Raw genomic sequence first — 18,990 nt, 5'->3', positions numbered from 1 at the left:
TGAGTACAATTCTTTAATCTCTAAAGGTACATGGATTCTTACTAAAATCCCCCCAAATCGTGTTCCTATCAAATGTAAATGGGTTTATAAAACCAAGACCAAAGTTGATGACTCGTTTGATAAGTTCAAAGCACGACTTGTTGCAAAAGGTTACTCGCAGATTGCAGGAGTAGATTATCAAGAAACATTTTCTCCCGTTGTGCGATGCACAATTGTTCGTCTGATTTTGGCTTTTGCAACACTATTTGATCTAGAAATTCACCAAATGGATGTTAAAACGGCTTTTCTAAATAGAGATCTTGAAGAAGAAATCTATATGGAGCAACTTGAAGGTTTTATGATTGCGGGAAAGGAGCATCTTGTATGCCAGCCTCATCGTGCATTATATGGATTGAAGCAAGCCTCTCGTGCTTGGTATATTAAGATTGATCAGTTCATCACATCTAAAGGTTTTGTTGCATGTTTTGCTCACCCAAATCTTTACATCAAAAGGGAGGACAAATGTTTTATTATTCTTGCTCTATATGTTGATGATACTATTCTTGTGTCAAATAATATTGCTTTCTTGGATGCTATGAAGAAGCTTTTATCGAATGCATTTGAAATGGTGGATCTTGGTGAGATACATTCTTGTTTGGGTATTCAAGTTCAACGACACCGACAACAAGGCATTCTTCTTCTTCGCCAGACAAAGTTTATTAATGATATTGTTAAGAAGTTTGGGTTGACAAATGCGCACTCTGCCAACACTCCCATTCTTTCGATCTCTACCAAGGGTACATCTACAACACGCAATGAAGAATCAACCATTCATCAACCTTTTGCTAATCTTGTTGGTTGTCTTCAATTTATTGGTTTAAACACAAGACCAGATATTTTATTTGCAGCTAACTTTTTGGGACAGTATCTTTCTTCCCCTTCAACTATTCATTGGAGTGCTACAAAATGTATTCTTAAGTACCTCAAGGGTACTAAGGAGTTTGGTCTTATTTATCGTCGTCGAGAGGATTCTTCTTTATCTTCTTCAACTTCTCTTGACCTTATTGGATATACAAATGCTGATTGGGCAAGTTCACATTTATCCATGCGATCTACAAGTGGGAATTGTTTCTTTGTAGATGGATGTTTGGTTTCTTGGTCCAGCAAGAAACAACGATGTGTTGCATTTTCTACAACTGAGGCCGAATGTGTTGCTGCATCATTAGCAGCTTGCGAGATAGTTTGGCTTCGACAACTACTTGCAGATTTGGGACATCCTTCATCATCTAGTATACCTCTTCTTGATGCAACAACCAAAGTGCTATTAGTCTTACCAAAGACTATATACAACATAGTAAATCAAAGCATATTGCTATTCATTATCATTATGTTCGACATGAAGTGAAGAAAGGTTCCATTATGGTGGAGCATTGTCCCAGTGATCAAATGATTGCAGACATCTTCACAAAAGCTCTTAGTGAAGCTCGCTTTAGTTCATTAAGATATGCACTTGGTATTGTTCCAAGTTCTTGTCTCATTGATTGAGGCATGTATCATTGTATTCAAGAAAACTTTATAGTAAATCATTTTTGTATCATAGGTATGTGTAGGGGCTCGGGTTTTTCCCTTGTTCTCCCCAAGGGTTTTTTCACTCGTAGCCAAAGACCTTTGTTTGAGTGGGGATGTTACAACTATATATATCATCTCTCACTTGACTTGGGTCTCACCTATATATACTAACTCTACATCAATATGAATCATTCTTTTGGGAGCATGTCTTATGTATCTCTCTCATACTCTCTCTCTCTCTCACAACATATTCTTCCACATGCTAATTTTCAGCCTTGTTGTTTGCTGACATTTTCCTTCCATAGCCATCATCATCAGTGCTTTCATAGGAATCAATGTCCATTGCAATTTTGCAATTATACCATGATTCATATTCACTGAATCTGACATCCGTGCTTATGTACACTTCCTTACTCACAGGATCATCGAATTTGTATCCCTTCTTCTTATCAGGATATCCAAGGAAAATGCATTTTATAGCCTTTGGTTCCATATTCTTTCTCAAATCATCTGGAACATGAACATAACAAACACATCCAAAGACTCTAAAGTATGCCAAAATGGGTCTCCTTCCATACATTTTCTCATATGGTGACATATCATGAGTCAAGGTTGTAGGTGTTCTATTCATAATGTGAACTACAGTATGCACTGCTTTTGCCCAATATGACAATGGCATGTTCATTTAGTTCATCATTGTCCTTGCGTCCTCTGCAATGATTCAATTATTCCTTTCAACTGCACCATTTTGCTAAGGTCTGTACATGCATGTCAATTGCCTTTTGATACCATGATCTCTGAAGAAGTCACAAAACTCATATGACATGTACTCTCCACCATTATCTTACCTCAAACATTTTATGTAGTATCCAAACTGCTTTTTAGCCATAGATTTAAATTTCAAAAACTTTTCAAATGCTTCACTTTTATGCTACCAAGTCATTCTCCTAAAATCATCAATATATAATCTACATCTTTTGATCATGGAAACATTCTGACATGGGCCCCAAATATCTGAGTCTAGCTGCTTATTCTCCCCCTCTTTGGAAATGGAAATATGGATTGCTTGCCAAATTGACAAGCCTCACATACATTATCAAAATTCACATATCCAAAATGAGGCTGTCTCTTTTGATTGCATTTGATTCAATCTTTGTAAATTGACATGACCAATCCTTCTATGCCATAATTCCACATCCTTATCTTGCCCATGTCCTCTCTCAACATACATAGAGTTTTGAATCACTAGAGTACTTGCATCCAAAGAAAATAATCTCCCTTTCTTTCTACCACAAGAAATCACCCTGCCAGGTGATCTTCCATTATGGAACTCCTCAATGAAACATCCAAACTTATTGAATCTCACCTGCAATCCTTGATCTGTCATTTGACCAATTGATGCTAAGTTCTTAATTATTGTGGGCACATAAAGTATAACACCAAGCTTATTTTCAATCCCATCTTTAGTAACAAGTGACACACTACCAATATAAGTAATTTTATGTAAAGTATCTTCACCAGTGTCAATAAATTCCTCATTCTGCATCAGCTCCTTGCTACCAAACCACTCAACGTGATGAGTCATGTGGTTTTTAGCTCCTGAATCCAAAAACCAGTCATTCTCACGACAAGGGTCAGTCATGCTCCCAAGCACATGCTCCATAGCAAATAGGTGACCTCTAGGCGATCCACCTCTAGGTCCATAACCTGTACCACCATAAGTGCCTACATAGTGGCCATATTAGGACTTTCCATGACCTCTAGACATGGCATTCTATTTATGATAACAATCCCTCTCAAAATGACTAAACTAATCACAAGAATGAAAAATGACATCTCTTTGTGAAGGACTAGACCGCCGTCCTCTAGCTCTAGGGAAAGATCTCCCCTTGCCTCTAAGCATGTAGTCACCACGACCAAAGTTACCTCTTCCACGAGAAAAAACATCACTAACACGACCAAGTGAAGAGCCTCTAGCTCTAGATGAGTTGCCATGATATCTGTGGTGATAGAAAACACTGTATCCACTTGCATTTTTTCCATTGTTAGATGCATTCAATCCCAATTTGATTTCTTCTGTATAAGTAGCAATCCAATAAGATCCTCAAAGTCAGGCATAGAGCCTCCTCTAACTGAAATAGAGGCATCCAAAGATTTGAAAGCTGGTCCAAGTCCAATTAGTGTTAGTGACACTAAATCATCATCATCAACAAGTGCATTAATGGATGTAAGGTCTTTTGCAATTTGCTTGATTTCTGCCACATAGTCACTGATACTGCAATTCTCTCCATGCACCATGTAATCTCTGCTTGAAATGTATGTTACAAGCCTGTGTACATGTTCCATACATTTTTTGTATGATTTCGCATGCTTCCTTACAAAGTACTTGCCTTTTTTATATGAGGACTCAAGGTTTTTGAAATACATATGGAGATCCAATGTAAAACCTTCATATTCTTCCATATCCAATCCTTGTACGCTTTCTTTTTCTCTTTAGTTGGATGTCTAGGAACTTCTGGACATTCATCATCACTTGTTATGAGGTCCCATAGACCAAAAAATTCTCCATCTTGTAAGACCAAACACAATAATTGTCTTTGGTCAAATTGTCTCCCACAATCTGAGTGATCTGTGCTGTGTCACACATTATGGCTGTTGCAAATTCAAAAAAACTAGCAATACAAAGTGTCTAGAAATGGTATTCAGCAGCATGCCCCAATCTGGAACATCAATGGTCCGATTCGAGATCAAAAAGCATAAAAAATAGCCCCAAAAATGCATGTAAAAATAGCTTCTAGCAATATGACTATCATACATGTATCCAAAAATGGTCATATACATCCATCCATGATGCCAACATGCCATACATTCAAATCTCAACAAGAAACATTCAAATTGGATCCCAAACGATGTCTGTATGACCCATAATGCATCAGAACACGGGTCTAAAATTGACAATTTTTCCTGCAAATTTTTTGCATTTTTTGTGCCAAGCTGGAACTACATATCAAGCTAAAGCTATAGAAAAATTTCAAGAAAATTTTCGCAGTTTTTTTTTTTGCCTAGAGACTTGCCAAGCTGGAACTGCATAGAGACTTGCCATGAAATTGAGCAAAGGAGACATTGTTGGCAGCTTGAAGAATTGTATAGAGACCTGCCATGCCATTCGGCACAGTAGACGCCCTCGGCAACTTCAAAAAATGTACCAAGGGTTTAATGTAACTTAGACTTAAGCTTTAAATAACAAGCTTAAGTAATCAAAACCTTATCGATTTTGAGCAAACGGTTGTAGCTGCCGCCTGAATGGCGGTGAATCAAGTCGCCATTTGAATGGCCTAAATGGCTTGAATCTATAGCACTATTGATCAACCTTGATTGCATGTATGGCAATTGATGGTGTGCTTACAACGCCTCTTCAATTTGTTGCCGCATCCATCACTCAATGACGCCCCTCACCCAAATCTGAGATCTACTAATAGCCTCAATGAGCTTGGTAGTTCCCTTCAAGGAAAAGTATTCATCTCTGGGGAGCAAGCCTCATTTTGTTATTCGAAACTAGTGTGACCAAGCCCAAACTTCACATTGACCACATGGGCAAATCAGAGAGGCTACATGGCTACTCCATCTTTTGTGTTATCTTCAAATAGGTGGTTGGCCACCTCTTCCTAAAAGAGATGGCTCTCTTTCAATATAACCGTTGTTTTCACACTAGCATTCTTTCTCCTTGCCATTGGAGATGCAGTTGCAAGAGTTTCGACTTTTGATCGTGTCCAAAAAAGAAGATTTGAATCTTCACCTCTCAGAAGCCCGTAAGTTGAATGTTATTCACGGATTGCTCTGATACCAACTGAAAAGAGAGGGGGAGAGATACGGAATAGAAAGTGGACAGCATGGAATATGGAGAGTTAACCATTTTTCATGTTCATCTTCTTCTATCTCCTCATTCTTCCATTCTCACAATCTACTCCAAGTGGTATCCTCAAAGTGATAGATACCCTCAACTTAAGGACACTCTACATATGCTTCTACTTTAGATACATACAACCATAGGATTTGACTTAGGATATATCATATTTATCAATATATACCACATAGTAATGATGAAAAGAGTAGTGAACACCTAAACCTACACTAAAACTTCTGGTAATGGGATTATTGATCACACATGACTGGTTTTGCACCTACCCTCCATTTTTTTGCTTTTTGCTTTCCTTCCAAAGTGGTAGGCACTTTTGATTTTTTTTGTTCTTTCACTCTTATCCCTAGATTTCATGCAATTATCCTCACACAAGGTCTTTACATCTTCTCTAAACTTCTATAGGCATGTAATGTTGATAGTGTTATATAGGGTCCCTTTCACAACTTCTTTTGCAACTATGCAATGAAATTCTTTAAAGGCCTTATGCAAGTAGTCAAACAAACAATGTGTCACCAAGTGCAATGCCACAATTTTGGGATGGCGGGCCAGGGCTTTCAGGGTTCCTAATAAAGTTCCTAAGTTGCCATGCATGTTGGTTGCATTCCTAAGATGTGTAATTATGTCTTAAGTGGATAAGCTAGAAGCAAGTGTGTTAGGGCATTGTAGTTCTAGTGAAGCACCTTTAAGAAAGCTTCACATATTGTGTGGATGTAGCATCAATGTTTTTGTGCTAGATTGTGATAAAACTCCAAGATGTGGGTTTTGTGAAGATTTTTTGAGGTGACGAGTTTTTGAGGTTACATAACACGTGGTATGGGTACCTACTATTGATGCTACAAGGGACCTCGATCAGTAAGTGGAAAAGCTGAAGGTACTTATATTTGGTCCATTATTATGCATAAATATAGGCCGAGTACTTCTCCACTTGAAAAAACTTGTTCATCCTAATACTTAGTCTTCTTTGCCTTGTGATCTCCACATTGGATAGTTCATGGGGTTCCTTAAATTCCAGCAAGAGCACATTACAAATTTCAATTCTAATTTTCCTACTATCCATTCATTATTCCTTATGAATCTTGTCTTCTTAGGAGAGATAATCTCAGCAAGTGATAGCATGATATTGTTGCAATCAAAATGCATAGAGGATCTCAAACCATTGACAATGAGTTTTGGATACTATCATGAAGTTGTTGATACTTCAAGGAATTTCCACTATACCATGTATATTATGCATTTCACAAACTAACCACCTTTTGAGCTCAAGCTCCTCTATGGTCTCCCTCCAAGTGGAAGGATCCTCTTCTTCACAATAGGTACTTTGGAGGTTTGAAAAGCATGTCTACTAAGTAGTTGAATGCTTCACTTCTAAAGGGTGAAAAAAAAAAGGGCAGGACTAACTTTTTAGGTCTAGTGTAGAAGTGATAAAGTAGTTGGATGGTGGTGTGATCTAAGAGAGGATGTGATGCTAGGATATACAACTTTAATAGGACTAGATGTGTGATAGAGTTCTTTTTTAGTGTGAAAATGGTTCCTTTACCCATCTTCTTGGATGGTTTCTCTTGTTTGATTAATGACATTTAAAGTTTTTGGCAATGCTATTGAATTCATATGGTTCTCCCTATAATTATTACACACCTTCCAAGCTTAAGGATGATTTAATGTGGACTAGACAACCAAATAACAAAATTCATGATAGGGGGTCATTTTGTAAGACTCCTTAGGTAACGTGGTCATAGTGGTTGCTCATATGTTATCTTTTCCCTTGACTACTTCACTCCTTAGTTAATTTTCCACTTCACCACTCAAGTGAGAGTGCATGGTGTGCAAGTCATCAAGGCTTTTGTAAAAAAGTGGTACAATGTGAATGAACTCAAACCTATCCGATGTTGTATGGGTTTGAAGGCATGACATGAAAACTCTATGAGAAAACATATTTGGAAGATTCATCAAGTTAAAATGGAGTTGACCTTGCTTGATGTACATAGCACTTGGCAATGTTGTTGTCTTGCAAGACTTGCATATGGGTTGACACTTATTTGGACCATTTTTATGTGTTAAACTACCCATGTTCAAGGAGATGATGGTTGAAACTTTAAAACAAATATATGCTTGAAGGATAATAAGGGGGGGCATAATTAGAAGAGAAAGAGTGAACTAAAGAAGAAAGAAAATGTGAAATTTCAACCCAACAACATGACTTTTTGGACTACAAGCATACCGCAAAACATGGACAACAGGGCATTTGAAAGAGGAAATATATAATGTGATGAATAGGGAAAGATTAGAGGAAAAAAGGATATAGGGGACCTAGAGCCTCTTAAACAATAGATGTGTAGGGATGAAGTGTCATACAAACGAGGATGGTTGAACTATTCAAAGTGAAGACAAAATCAAGATATTCTCAATCAATAAGAGTAGTGGGCTGATCCTAAACAAGAAAAGCAAACATGATTGTCTTTATTTAGAGGAATATTGAGTTGATCTACAATAATTGTAGTCTAGTGCTATCCTAAAACAAAAGGAGATATTTCTCTAATTGAGAGCACTACTCTTGAACAATTGTCAAATAAAACAAGAGAATATGTGCTAAGAAAAAGTAGGTTTGTTCATAGAAAAGCATAGGGATATTCTTCAACAATAGAATCATACAGGATTGAGCAATGGCCTTTACATAACACTTGGTCAGGGTACCTAGTATTGATTCTGGGAGGGACCTCTAGTAAGTGAAAAAAGTTAAGGTATTTAAATTTGGTTCATTGCTATGCATAAATATAGGCTGAGTACTTCTCCACTTGAAACCACTTGTTCATTCTTATACTTAGTCTTCTTTGCCTTGTGATCTCCACATTGATAGCTCATGGGTTTCCTTAAATTCAAGCAAGAGCACATTTGCAATTTCAATTGTAAGTTTCTTGCTGGTGCCGCTAGTATAGACAACTATATTAGTAGGACTAGATGTGTGGTTGAGTTCTTATTTAGTGTGAATAGGAATCTTTCACCCATCTTCTCAGATGGTTTCTCTTGTTTGATTGATGACATTCAAATTTTTTGGCATTGTTATTGAAGTCATATGGTTCTCCTTATAACTATTACAAGCCTTCCAAGCTTAAGGATGATTTAATGTGGACTAGAAAACCAAATAACAATATTCATGAAATAGGGTCATTTTGTGAGATTCATTAGGTAATGCAGTCATAATGGCTACTATTTTGTGTTATCTTTTCCCCTGACTACTTTACTCCTTACTTAATTGTCCACTTTACCACTCAAGTGAGAGTATATGAAGTGCAAGTCATCAAAACTTCTATTAGAAAGTGGTACAATGTGAATGTGAACTCAAACCTATCCGATGTTGTATGGTGTTGGATGCATGACATGAAAACTCTATGAAAAAACATATAAATTGGATGATTGATCGAGTTGAAATGGAGTTGACCTCACTTGATGTGCATAGCACTTGGTAGTGTTGTTTTCTTGTAAGACTTGCATATGGGCTTACACTTATTTGGACCATTTTGATGTGTTAAACTCCCCATGTTCAACAACATGATGGTTGAAAATTTTAAACAGATATATAATTAAAGGATAATAACAGGGGGCAGAATTAGAAGAGAAAGAGTGAACTAAAGAAGAAATAAAGTGTGAAGTTTTTAGCCCAAAAACGTGAGTTTTTGGACTACAATCATAGTCGGCATTTGAAAGAGGAAAATATATAATGTGGTGAAGAGGAAAAGGATTAGATGGAAAAGGGATATAAAGGACATAGAGCGTCTTAAACAACAAGTATGTAGGGATGAACTGTGATACAAAAGAGGATGGTTGAACTATTCAAAGTGAAGAGAAAAGAAGGAATATTCTCAATCAACAGAAGTAGTGTGCTGATTCTAAACACAAAAATCATACACTATTGTCCATACCAAAAAATCTTATTGTTTCTTTTATGTATTCATAGTACAACTTATTCTTTTATATTTGAAGTGTTTACTTGGGCCATTGAGTAGGCATAACTATTAGGACAAATGTGTAGGACAATATCCATTATTATGTTTATAAGTATACACATTTTTATACAATGGTATCAATAGATAATTGTGTTCAAGTAGTTATCCAATTCAATGAAGTACATATCATTAAACACACTAAAAATTTTGGTCATCTGCCCAATATACTAGAGGTTGAGATGGCAACTTACCAAGGCTATTATGGGTCAAGACGACACATTCTCATATTGATGCCAGGAGGCATATTCCACAGTGGATTCCGTGAGGTTTTGCGATGGATTCTGTAAAATTTTATTATTACCGTGGCTCATACACAAAGTGGATTCTTTGTGCGAAAAGTCGATGGGGACGCCTATCCTTTTCGGGCGTTTTGTTAATTTAATGTGTAAGTGCCTGATTCCATAGCGGGTGATTTCGCAAAATACATATTTAAATTAATAAATGTTTATGAGTTTAGAGTGCGCACTCGTAATAAATTAAGGTTAGGATTGATTTCTAACCAATTTATTTTTGTAGCTGAAGACTGCTAGGTATTCACTTTTGTCGGTTTAATTGTATTATTTTTCTAACAATTGTGAATGCTTCAGTTGATGTGTAGAGCGAGCAGCGGTGGCATTGGGAAGCATTGGAGGATAGCGTGTATTCAAATTATCATCAATTTTTGATGGGCGTGTATCTTAGGCATGGCGCCTATATTTTGTTGCGCTTATTTATTAAAGCCTTGATATTTATTTATTATTTTTGTATGCGCATGGGTGCACGATTTAAATATTTGTATTGGACATTGTATTTGGGTACCGCCTGACGTCTTGGGTGCCCAATAGCTTTAATTCTTTAGTAGCACAAAAGCAACCACAAAAGCTAAAGCGTGCTATTTTGTAAATTGGGCGATTATTTGAGCTTGAAGATGAATAATATATTAAATACATGCCTTGTGGAGCGCTCACACAAGGCATGGGGGGAGATTGCACCCAATTGGTCTCTTGTTCATGTCGTGCAAGCTTTCTTCATGGGTTTTTGTGTAAAAAAGTACAGTTCTTTTGTTCTTGGGGACTTTTTGACGCTCACTATGCGTGCATACGGCGACCGATCTGTGCACCACATGCACCAAACTTACTTGTAAGTCTCTTCTTGTACTTTAATCTAATTCAATAGCTCAATACAAAGTTTTGACTCTATAAACTCATTCAAATCTATAAGCTCACTCCCTATACACAACACAAATTTTTAGGGGTCTAGTTGTGTAACTTTCCTTCATCTACCAATACATATGCTCCTATCCTTGTATATGCTTGTGTAATTTTAATTCGATTTCACAATTTCCATGTGCCTAAAAGAGATTACATGAGAACATGTTTACATATGTGTATTTGATATTGAGAGAGAGAGAGAGAGAGAGGGAGAAAGAGAGAGAGGATCATTATTTAAATTTTTGATGGGAATAAAAGATAGTATTGATTGACTTTTAGTCATAGTGGGGTACCATTATGGTAGTGGTAAGGGTTGAATAAGTAGAATGAGTAAACAATCATGGGTTACAAACAAAAGTGATCACATGAACTCTTACTCTACATACCTCTTGTCCCATCAAATATTTTATTAGTGAAAAACTTTCACATCCAAATTTCCATTTGTTTGGATTTATATTGAGTGTCTGCTAATAGGTTATTAAGCATCAAGATATTATTGGGCTATGCATATTGCTATTGCTATATTCTCCTAACTCTTATAACTTGTTTTGTCCATAATAAGGGTTGTACCTTGTATAAGATAATATTGGGATAAAGTTCAAGGCACAATAGAGTTTGGGTGAGTGAGATCCCTTGGGTATCATAAAACTCTCTCTTTACAAAAGAAGATTCTTATTTATCCCCTATTGATAAAGAGAAGTGAGTATCTCATTGAATTCATGGAATCCTTAATTGAGATATTTCATAATTCTTGTCATTGGATTAATATAGTGGCACAATGGGTACATTACAAAATCTGTGGGACTCTAGGGATAGCCTCGACACTAAGCATTTGTTCCAATTCACCAAAAGAAGTTACCAAAACAACCATGGAGCCACCAAGGTTAAAGGCACCACTGCTTGACTAACACACCTATGGAAAATAGACTCACCCATGGAAAAGAATGATGTAGAGTCATATAGAGAGAGAGAGAGAGAGAGAGAGAGAGAGAGAGAGTCTTGTTGATAGAAAAAAGGTTGAAGAAAACAAGAGTGGAAGAGCTTAGTCATAGATAACACACAAGATGAGGCGTAATAAGATATTGTGAGAGCTAGAACATTAGAGAGCTATTACATAAAGAAGGTAAATTTTATAATTCTTTCTCATCTCAAGGAAAAAATCATATTGATTCTTCTCAATAATAAGGTAAGATTTATTATTATTATTATTATTCTTGTCAAATACTACAAAGGGATCTCTTTCCTTTTTTGGTATTCTTTTCTAAACATAGAGGCATTTCTCCTACTCAAAGTTAAGCACTTTTTTAGGACTACTTGGAGATTAAGAGCCTATAGGAATGCATAAAATAGTGATGGCTGAGCAAGGCTAGGTTTTTGAAGACATTTGACATCAAAATCATACTATTTGGAGATAGGGGGTGGAAAGATGAAGTTTCCATTAGGCTACGGCATAATACTATGACTTTTGCTTTTGCTAAAGTTTGGATATTGAGAAATGATAGACTATTTCATAGGACTAAGGTAGATATAGTTCCATTAGATAGATGAACACTTATTCGAAATGACATTTTGATATCTTTAAGAGGTTTTGGACTCAACGAGAGAGAACCTATAAGATGTTTCACAAGTCCCTAAAGAAATTGTAATGCTGTTGTGAAATCAGCCTATGATTGGCATTGTATGTGCTTTCCTCTATTAGTAATACAACTACATTATTTTAGGAAAAGAAAGCCAGTCAAGAGAGAATGCATGGTTCATGAAACTTGCTTATTCAATAACGAGGTAAGATTTTCTCCTTCTTCTTATGAATAATAGAAATACCTAAGCTTCTTTTGTGCTCTTCTCAGAAACACACTTGTTTATGTGAGGAGGCATCATTAAAGAGAAAGGAAAGTGCAACAAAGCTTAAGAGAAAATATATTTCTCTTTTCACCCCTTCTTTCTTTTTAAAGTTTTGTGGATTTTCTTGTAACTATGTTACTTTTTCTTCTCTATTATGTATTATCGTCATTCTTATTATAGTGTAGAACACTTTGTAGTAATGTGTTTATAGGCATGTGTAAAAGAATAGCTTCACTAATAAATATTCTTTTAAAGTAGCCTACAAAGCATTGTATAATATACTTAGTTTAGATATTTTGTAGTTATTCCATTGTAAAATTATATGCAGAGTCTACAAGGAAAAAATCATATTAAGTGTGTCATAAAATGTGTTGTTAAACTCTATTTTCACATTATTGTTGGTGAATGCAAATGATCAGACTATTGTAATTTGAAAATTATTTTATGTATAAGTTGTAAACAAATCTACTTTTTAGAGCATAGTTTATGTGCAGTTCTTAACTTTTTAATTTCATCAATTTAATGTATAGGGAGAGAGAGAGAGAGAGAGAGATCCCACTATATATATATGAAAAGCTCAAGACAACATGAAAGGCCATGGGTTCTTGGTAGGTAGATGAGAGCATCTCTTGCACATATGATAGATTGATTTTTGTAGACATATTGATTGTCTGAAATTTTAACAATCCTAAAATCTAAAATTTTGTGATTCAATATGTCTTAAGTGATGGAGTTTGTTAAGTAGGAAGGATTATGTTTGAATAAAAGGGCTAAAGTTGTGGTAGAGACAGTACAAAACTATGGATAGGAGAGTTAAATCGGTTGCAATGCAGCTACCATCAAATAGTTAAGAGATGTATGATTTGGTCGCTAGATAACCAAGATTAACATATGCAAAGGGGATTGATCACAAATTTATTGCAAAATCATTTAAATAACTAAAGATTGGTTTTAATAAATTACCATCAAATAGTTAAGAGATGTATGATTTGGTCGCTAGATAACCAAGATTAACATATGCAAAGGGGATTGATCACAAATTTATTGCAAAATCATTTAAATAACTAAAGATTGGTTTTAATAAATTTCTCTTACCTCTGTACAATAAATTATTTGAGGAGATGATATCTAGACATGCAAAAGAATTGGCCTAACCTCCACCGTTTTGGAATCACAGGTAAACTCTTTTCGCGTCTAGAAAAACTAGGAAAGTGGGACACACAAGTAAAATTTGATGAGCTTCTGCAGTCAACGGCTGTACACGTGTGGTCTCAAAATATTTGTGCACGTGTGAAAAGGGAATCGTGGCCGTGTGACGCGTGTCACAATAATTTATTTCCAAAACCAAATAGTCAGCCTTGCGAGTTGATCGTTCACATATCAGGAAAGGCGATAAGCTGGCGGAACGTCTCGACGTGCTTGTAAGCCCCTTGATTGTGATTGTTATCTAGAATTCGATAATCATATTTCTCAAGCACTCGACCTTAATCAGAGCCCGCCATCGAGGGTCAAATCCATTAGTGTATTTCCACACCTTCCCGACTATCAGTCAGGCTTAGGTCAAATCTAACCTGGCGCTATAAAAAGTATTGTTCTCCATGAAAAGTACTGGCGTCATCATTCATGCGTCAAACCCTAGAGAACTTTCACTCAGATGATTCACTGAAGGATTTACAGTCTTCAATGCGATGCAGAATTTATCAAGATTCTCGGACGGGATGTAAAGGAGAGAATGCGCCTTGTCTCAAAGAAACTATTAAAGGAAAAGTTGCTCGTATTCTCATAGACACGACCATCACTCATAGCTTAATCTTTAGATGAATTGAAGTCATTTCCACAAGACACGGATTTACTATTAAGGGTACAAGTGACCAACAAGGCTCATCAATTGGCAAAGATAGATGCCTACATACTCCCATTGAATTATCATAGCCTTGCCCCCATGATGGTTGATCTTATAGCTCCAAAAATCAGTGCAATTGATGTAGTTCTTGGCTATGATTGGCTCAAGTGACTTGGGAAATTTTCCTTGGGCTTAGATCATATACAAATGGAGTTCACTTGGAATGGGAAGCAAGTAGTCCTCAATGACATAGAGAGAAACCAAATGGAGAAAGATCCATGTTTGTGCAAGTTCTTCGAAGATAACAAAGACATTTTCCAACCACTTCTTCATTGCCACCAAAGAGAGAAGTAAACCATCCCATAGACTTGGTACTAGACACCAAACCTAATGACTTGTCAAGTAGGAAAACTAGCCTAGCCTTTCAAATTAGGATTTGGGTATAAAAGGTAGAGAATAAGCTATGTCCACCAGCATAAGATATGTTTCACATGAACCTTCATTCTAAAGCTTCTATGATTTCTAGCTATGGTGTGGTTATGGTAATAATATGAATTTTCGCTATAGCACGGCTATGGCTTGGTCATATGTTTGTGCATTTTGTCTTGAACCATACATTTATTTTCAATTATAGTTTATTTCCTTTCATTTATTCAAATGTAATGGCTTGTGTGTGTGTGTGTGTGTGTGTGTGTGTGTGTGCGTGCGCGTGCGCGTGCGCGTGTGTGATGCCACTTATATGTATGCATATGTCATGCCAGGTTAGGAGTTTCTTTATGGACTCCACCTTACCAAAATTGGCTTTCCTCTAGAAAATCATCACTTCTATGCACATGAGGTTTGCTAATCTCAATCATATGAAGTTCAAAGACCACTTGGCATGAGAAAAGGTCAAGAAAATTCTTTAAAATACAAGGGCCCTTTTTAAATAGAAAGTAGTAAGCAAACAATTGGAGGGTATAGCAAGGCTTAAGTCCTACACTAATGCTAGGCATTACACATGTAAATGAGTGAAGAAGGCATTAAAAATGGTGGGGTGAGGGGTCTTCAATCCACAACAAAGGGAGGGACAATGAATGTAGATGTAGTGATATGGATTTGTCACATTTCAAATCAAGAGGTGTGGATATATGGGAGACTAAGTTTGTAACTATCTAAATCTCTTCTAAATTTAATATATTGTTAAAAGTGTAATTTATTGCTTTGAATACTCGTGGATTTCATACATTGCAATTTAATAATGTGGATTGATATCTTACTAGTTGTGAGATGGCTTATAACTCTAGTCATAGTAGGATTATGTAACGTGTCCACTAGAATCATCCAGGACACGTCTTAGCAGTCCATCGGAAAGGATGTCTAGAAAACTCCGCCCGGCACTCCTACGGAATGTTACGGGTTTTGCAATCTAGGTCTTTCCGTGTCTGCCACGTAGCGGAAGTATCCTGGCCGTTCCCACTTAGGATCGACTGGAATTTGGGTTTTCCTGTTTGGTCATTAACTAGCAGCAACTAGCGTCAGACTCGAGCAAACTACTTTACGCAGAAACGCCAGGTCCGAAGCGGATTCACGCTGCAGTTGGTTCAAGGAGAATGGGAAACGAGAGGGATGCAAGGCTCAACCTCTCTGCCATAAGGCATAGTCCCATTCCGTTCCCCTAAAACAGCGTAAATTGGGTAAGCGGCACCTCTAGGTCATCGTTCTCGTTATTCGCTTTGATGACGATGATCATCCTGTTGTTTTTCAAGATTTTTGAGAAAAGTTCCCGGCTAACCGGGACCACCCATCCGTAGGACGGACCCATGGTCCATCCTCCGCACTTTCCTCGGTTTGTTTTAGTTATGTAATTACCTAACACATTAATTTGACATGTAACAAACAACTTCTTTAATTAATCCCGTTAAGCACTGGTCCCTTCACGTAATCTTATCACGTGACATAGAAAAACAATATCAGACAACTTCTTTTATATCATCATTTATCTTTGAAATACAAGGAGTTCCGCCCGTAGGCTTGTCTATAATCCGCCCGAAGGCTTATCGAGTAATCCACTAGGGATCACTATTCCAAGCTTCCGCCCGTAGACTAGTATGCGGGCCTCGAGATCCAATCCCGAGTCACGTTAGTCTCTTGTGCAGGACCCGGAAGGTGAGGGATTTATGGCCAGAGCCCCCCCTGGCACCCAAGCGTCCTCCTACTCCAAGTAGAGCTCAACGGAAAGACCTCTCGCGGCGGGTTCGGTCCATGTTCCCGGCGCGGTCAACAACCCCCTTGGTTAGGGTCAGGCAGGCAGTCGGGGGTAATTGAGCTGCCACTCCCTTCAGGCCTTCAACCTGAAGCATTTATATATCTTTCATCCTTTAGTTCCTTGAACAAACAATGCAAACAGTGCTTTCTAAACTGTTGCAAGCACAATCAATTCCAGTGGTCGTTTAGTTGGCAAACTGTTAAGGAGTGACTCCTTCTCTCCGAATGCATCCCGCATTCGATCCGGAATCAATTGCAACTTGGCAAGATTCCTATCGTCCTTGGGTTAGGGTCATACCCTGTTAACCCAACTTAACCAATGCCTTAGGTTTTATTAATAGTAAATCCCGGCGGCCATGTCGCCTTAATTTATTGATTAATCATTTGCGTCCGAGCAAATACCTAACTTCCCTTAACCTGGCAACTTTCCCCTAATGAGGGCGATGTAACAGGATGACTAACCATCCCCTTGCAAGTTAAACTTGCGCAGAACCTGCCAACCTCATTCGAAGGATTGGCAAAACTTCCTTGTGATCGAACCACAAGGCTATGCGACGTTGCAACTGGTTGCACAGGTGTCGCCTCCATTCCAAGAGATCATTTCACTTTTGAATGGTGTTTTATGGTCAAGAATTATGATTAGACTCGAAGTAGGGTTTAGGGCATCTTCTCACTCACCCCAATCCTAATTGCACTAGACCGATAACGTTCGGTCCTAGGGATTCCAACTCAAACCGAGCTCTAGTACTAGGTCGAATGATCCTTAGGGTAGAAACCCTAGATCATTATTTGCTTGCACGTCCAATTAACTCAACACTTCGGGAATGTGGGTAGGACCATTGGGCATGAAGGTTTCGACTTAGCGACAATTGGAAAACTTGGCCGAATCCTTAACGTGCTAATCCCTAGTTAGTGTTTGGGGTATATATCGTATTGACTGAACCATGCCCATACGAATCCCTCACGGCTAGGTGATTTGGATAATTTACTATGCTTGTCTCGCGACAAGGATGAATCCTTCCATAGAGATAATAAACTAGGTCTAAAGGAGAAAAATAGTTTCGACTACCACAATACATGTAAACATGCGACTCACTCTATCTTTCATTGGTAAAGTAAAAATACATGACAAGCTGGATACCAACTTTCTTAGGACCTACTAGGACTTACTTCAAATAATCATGTCTACTACCTTGTTATCTACACTTTAGAATCTCATGCTTTGTTTGAATCCCGCAACCTTTCCCAAATGCAACACTTGATGAATGAATTTTATGCACGATGAAAGTGCAACATGCAACCCTTTCATAACTACAACGTAGTTAAATGAGGTTATTGTAGAGTTAGTGTTGGTATATTCTTTCTTGCAAGCACATGCCACATGCCTCTCCATAGATTCATTTTTGATACACCACCATTACTTTTCGGATAACCTCCTACAGGTGTTAACAACTTTTCCCGATGAACCATTACAATAAAGATTTTTCCTAAATTGCGACATATGCTTATTCTTTCCATGTCTAGTCAAAAATACACTTAATAACTTCAGCCTTATAATGATAGGCGGTAGGTGTTCTAGGCTCTTCACTTTGAAATGCATGATAAGGCAACATAATACTAAGGTCGTAAGATGGATAGACAACTCACGTTCATCATATTGAAAATGTTAGTAACTCCATTTCATGTCATGAGATAATTCTAGTAATCGATCAAATAGACGAATTTTCCTCAATTGCCTTTTAATTTGGCTTGGTAAATTTGAACATGCATAGGTGCTTTCTATTCCGTGAGAGTTATCATACCTAATGCATTACTTTTGCGTAGAATCAAAAATCATAAAAACCTGGGTCTGTGGGCTCGGGGAGATGTCCACTTGAATGCTAGGAGATGAACCTCCCGCAGGCGCGCCTTGCAACTTCTTGGGAGCCATCGTTAGTGTGCTTACGGACTTCCGGTTTGCCTTTACCCTTACACGTTCGATGAGTCTTCTCCAATTGTTGCGAGCAGCTTCAAAATCGTACGCCGGAGATCCCTTCCCTAGTGCGGACCCTTGAGAGTACCGGCCTCACGCGTTTTTTTTTGGAAGTATGGAAGGCCCGGTTTTAAGACTGAGAAGCCCGCATAGGACCAAGGCTTATGGCCTTCCCTTAGAAGCTTCTTAAAGAGGCTTCTAAGAAGCTCCTGGGAGTTTGCAGCAACGTCGAGGAGGGGGGGGTCCCAATGATTGGGAGGAAAAGGCATGGTTGAGGCGAGGACGGGCGGCGGCCTGGTGGTTTCCTGCAAGGCGGCGGCACCCTGACGGCAGCTCCCCAGCGGACAGCGACTCCCCCCCTTCTATTCCCACGCCGCTCTGGTCTACGGCGATGGCAGCAGCGTCCGTTTCCTCTCTTTTTCTGATCC

Source organism: Lygodium microphyllum, chromosome 30 (assembly GCF_053477565.2).
Source record: "Lygodium microphyllum isolate KBCC chromosome 30, Lygodium_microphyllum_v1.1.10, whole genome shotgun sequence".
Taxonomy (NCBI): domain Eukaryota; kingdom Viridiplantae; phylum Streptophyta; class Polypodiopsida; order Schizaeales; family Lygodiaceae; genus Lygodium; species Lygodium microphyllum.
The sequence above is the reverse complement of the archived record's forward strand: the minus strand, read 5'-3'. Positions refer to the sequence as shown.